Consider the following 5,252-nt stretch of genomic DNA (forward strand, 5'->3'; position numbering starts at 1 on the left):
TGGTGGTGATTAACACCTGGGGGATATTACAGGACCAGGAGCCTGGGTCTACAGCACCATGGTGGTGATTAACACCTGGGGGATATTACAGGACCAGGAGCCCGGGTCTGCAGCATTATGGTGTTGATTAACACCTGGGGGATATTACAGGACCAGGAGCCCGGGTCTACAGCAACATGGTGGTGATTAACACCTGGGGATATTACAGGACCAGGAGCCCGGGTCTACAGCACCATGGTGGTGATTAACACCTGGGGGATATTACAGGACCAGGAGCCCGGGTCTACAGCAGCATGGTGTTGATTAACACCTGGGGGATATTACAGGACCAGGAGCCCGGGTCTACAGCAACATGGTGGTGATTAACACCTGGGGGATATTACAGGACCAGGAGCCTGGGTTTAGGCACCATGGTGGTGATTAACACCTGGGGGATATTACAGGACCAGGAGCCTGGGTTTAGGCACCATGGTGGTGATTAACACCTGGGGGATATTACAGGACCAGGAGCCTGGGTCTACAGCACCATGGTGGTGATTAACACCTGGGGGATATTACAGGACCAGGAGCCCGGGTCTGCAGCATTATGGTGTTGATTAACACCTGGGGGATATTACAGGACCAGGAGCCCGGGTCTACAGCAACATGGTGGTGATTAACACCTGGGGGATATTACAGGACCAGGAGCCCGGGTCTACAGCACCATGGTGGTGATTAACACCTGGGGGATATTACAGGACCAGGAGCCCGGGTCTACAGCAGCATGGTGTTGATTAACACCTGGGGGATATTACAGGACCAGGAGCCCGGGTCTACAGCAACATGGTGGTGATTAACACCTGGGGGATATTACAGGACCAGGAGCCCGGGTCTACAGCACCATGGTGGTGATTAACACCTGGGGGATATTACAGGACCAGGAGCCCGGGTCTACAGCAACATGGTGGTGATTAACACCTGGGGGATATTACAGGACCAGGAGCCCGGGTCTACAGCACCATGGTGGTGATTAACACCTGGGGGATATTACAGGACCAGGAGCCCGGGTCTACAGCACCATGGTGGTGATTAACACCTGGGGGATATTACAGGACCAGGAGCCCGGGTCTACAGCTCCATGGTGGTGATTAACACCTGGGGGATATTACAGGACCAGGAGCCTGGGTTTAGGCACCATGGTGTTGATTAACACCTGGGGGATATTACAGGACCAGGAGCCCGGGTCTACAGCTCCATGGTGGTGATTAACACCTGGGGGATATTACAGGACCAGGAGCCCGGGTCTACAGCAGCATGGTGGTGATTAACACCTGGGGGATATTACAGGACCAGGAGCCCGGGTCTGCAGCAGCATGGTGTTGATTAACACCTGGGGGATATTACAGGACCAGGAGCCCGGGTCTACAGCAGCATGGTGGTGATTAACACCTGGGGGATATTACAGGACCAGGAGCCCGGGTCTACAGCTCCATGGTGGTGATTAACACCTGGGGGATATTACAGGACCAGGAGCCCGGGTCTATAGCACCATGGTGGTGATTAACACCTGGGGGATATTACAGGACCAGGAGCCCGGGTCTACAGCACCATGGTGGTGATTAACACCTGGGGGATATTACAGGACCAGGAGCCTGGGTTTAGGCACCATGTTGGTGATTAACACCTGGGGGATATTACAGGACCAGGAGCCTGGGTTTAGGCACCATGGTGGTGATTAACATCTGGGGGATATTACAGGACCAGGAGCCTGGGTTTAGGCACCATGTTGGTGATTAACACCTGGGGGATATTACAGGACCAGGAGCCTGGGTTTAGGCACCATGGTGGTGATTAACACCTGGGGGATATTACAGGACCAGGAGCCTGGGTTTAGGCACCATGGTGGTGATTAACACCTGGGGGATATTACAGGACCAGAAGCCTGGGTTTAGGCACCATGGTGGTGATTAACACCTGGGGGATAATACAGGACCAGGAGCCTGGGTTTAGGCACCATGGTGGTGATTAACACCTGGTGGATATTACAGGACCAGGAGCCTGGGTCTACAGCAACATGGTGGTGATTAACACCTGGGGGATATTACAGGACCAGGAGCCCGGGTCTACAGCACCATGGTGGTGATTAACACCTGGGGGATATTAAAGGACCAGGAGCCCGGGTCTACAGCACCATGGTGGTGATTAACACCTGGGGGATATTACAGGACCAGGAGCCCGGGTTTAGGCAACATGGTGGTGATTAACACCTGGGGGATATTACAGGACCAGGAGCCTGGGTTTAGGCACCATGGTGGTGATTAACACCTGGGGGATATTACTGGACCAGGAGCCTGGGTTTAGGCACCATGGTGGTGATTAACACCTGGGGGATATTACAGGACCAGGAGCCCGGGTTTAGGCACCATGGTGGTGATTAACACCTGGGGGAATATTACAGGACCAGGAGCCTGGGTTTAGGCACCATGGTGGTGATTAACACCTGGGGGATATTACAGGACCAGGAGCCTGGGTCTACAGCACCATGGTGGTGATTAACACCTGGGGGATATTACAGGACCAGGAGCCTGGGTTTAGGCACCATGGTGGTGATTAACACCTGGGGGATATTACAGGACCAGGAGCCTGGGTTTAGGCACCATGGTGGTGATTAACACCTGGGGGATATTACAGGACCAGGAGCCTGGGTCTACAGCACCATGGTGGTGATTAACACCTGGGGGATATTACAGGACCAGGAGCCCGGGTTTAGGCACCATGGTGGTGATTAACACCTGGGGGATATTACAGGACCAGGAGCCCGGGCCTACAGCACCATGGTGGTGATTAACACCTGGGGGATATTACAGGACCAGGAGCCTGGGTTTAGGCACCATGGTGGTGATTAACACCAGGGGGATATTACAGGACCAGGAGCCTGGGTTTAGGCACCATGGTGGTAATTAACACCTGGGGGATATTACAGGACCAGGAGCCCGGGTTTAGGCACCATGGTGGTGATTAACACCTGGGGGATATTACAGGACCAGAAGCCTGGGTTTAGGCACCATGGTGGTGATTAACACCTGGGGGATAATACAGGACCAGGAGCCTGGGTTTAGGCACCATGGTGGTGATTAACACCTGGTGGATATTACAGGACCAGGAGCCTGGGTCTACAGCAACATGGTGGTGATTAACACCTGGGGGATATTACAGGACCAGGAGCCCGGGTCTACAGCACCATGGTGGTGATTAACACCTGGGGGATATTAAAGGACCAGGAGCCCGGGTCTACAGCACCATGGTGGTGATTAACACCTGGGGGATATTACAGGACCAGGAGCCCGGGTTTAGGCAACATGGTGGTGATTAACACCTGGGGGATATTACAGGACCAGGAGCCTGGGTTTAGGCACCATGGTGGTGATTAACACCTGGGGGATATTACTGGACCAGGAGCCTGGGTTTAGGCACCATGGTGGTGATTAACACCTGGGGGATATTACAGGACCAGGAGCCCGGGTTTAGGCACCATGGTGGTGATTAACACCTGGGGGATATTACAGGACCAGGAGCCTGGGTTTAGGCACCATGGTGGTGATTAACACCTGGGGGATATTACAGGACCAGGAGCCTGGGTTTACAGCACCATGGTGGTGATTAACACCTGGGGGATATTACAGGACCAGGAGCCTGGGTTTAGGCACCATGGTGGTGATTAACACCTGGGGGATATTACAGGACCAGGAGCCTGGGTTTAGGCACCATGGTGGTGATTAACACCTGGGGGATATTACAGGACCAGGAGCCTGGGTCTACAGCACCATGGTGGTGATTAACACCTGGGGGATATTACAGGACCAGGAGCCCGGGTTTAGGCACCATGGTGGTGATTAACACCTGGGGGATATTACAGGACCAGGAGCCCGGGTCTACAGCACCATGGTGGTGATTAACACCTGGGGGATATTACAGGACCAGGAGCCTGGGTTTAGGCACCATGGTGGTGATTAACACCAGGGGGATATTACAGGACCAGGAGCCTGGGTTTAGGCACCATGGTGGTAATTAACACCTGGGGGATATTACAGGACCAGGAGCCCGGGTTTAGGCACCATGGTGGTGATTAACACCTGGGGGATATTACAGGACCAGGAGCCTGGGTTTAGGCACCATGGTGGTGATTAACACCTTGGGGATATTACAGGACCAGGAACCCGGATTTAGGCACCATGGTGGTGATTAACATCTGGGGGATATTACAGGACCAGGAGCCTGGGTCTACAGCACCATGGTGGTGATTAACACCTGGGGGATATTACAGGACCAGGAGCCTGGGTTTACAGCACCATGGTGGTGATTAACACCTGGGGGATATTACAGGACCAGGAGCCCGGGTTTAGGCACCATGGTGGTGATTAACACCTGGGGGATATTACAGGACCAGGAACCCGGGTTTAGGCACCATGGTGGTGATTAACACCTTGGGGATATTACAGGACCAGGAGCCTGGGTTTAGGCACCATGGTGGTGATCAACACCTGGGGGATATTACAGGACCAGGAACCCGGGTTTAGGCACCATGGTGGTGATTAACACCTGGGGGATATTACAGGACCAGGAGCCTGGGTCTACAGCTCCATGGTGGTGATTAACACCTGGGGGATATTACAGGACCAGGAGCCCGGGTTTAGGCACCATGGTGGTGATTAACACCTGGGGGATATTACAGGACCAGGAACCCGGGTTTAGGCACCATGGTGGTGATTAACACCTTGGGGATATTACAGGACCAGGAGCCTGGGTTTAGGCACCATGGTGGTGATCAACACCTGGGGGATATTACAGGACCAGGAACCCGGGTTTAGGCACCATGGTGGTGATTAACACCTGGGGGATATTACAGGACCAGGAGCCTGGGTCTACAGCTCCATGGTGGTGATTAACACCTGGGGGATATTACAGGACCAGGAGCCTGGGTTTAGGCACCATGGTGGTGATTAACACCTGGGGGATATTACAGGACCAGGAGCCTGGGTTTAGGCACCATGGTGGTGATTAACACCTGGGGGATATTACAGGACCAGGAGCCTGGGTTTAGGCACCATGGTGGTGATTAACACCTGGGGGATATTACAGGACCAGGAGCCTGGGTTTAGGCACCATGGTGGTGATTAACACCTGGGGGATATTACAGGACCAGGAGCCTGGGTCTACAGCACCATGGTGGTGATTAACACCTGGGGGATATTACAGGACCAGGAGCCCGGGTC

This window comes from Coregonus lavaretus (assembly GCF_964263955.1).
Source record: "Coregonus lavaretus genome assembly, contig: HAP1_SCAFFOLD_244, whole genome shotgun sequence".
Classification (NCBI taxonomy): Eukaryota; Metazoa; Chordata; class Actinopteri; order Salmoniformes; family Salmonidae; genus Coregonus; species Coregonus lavaretus.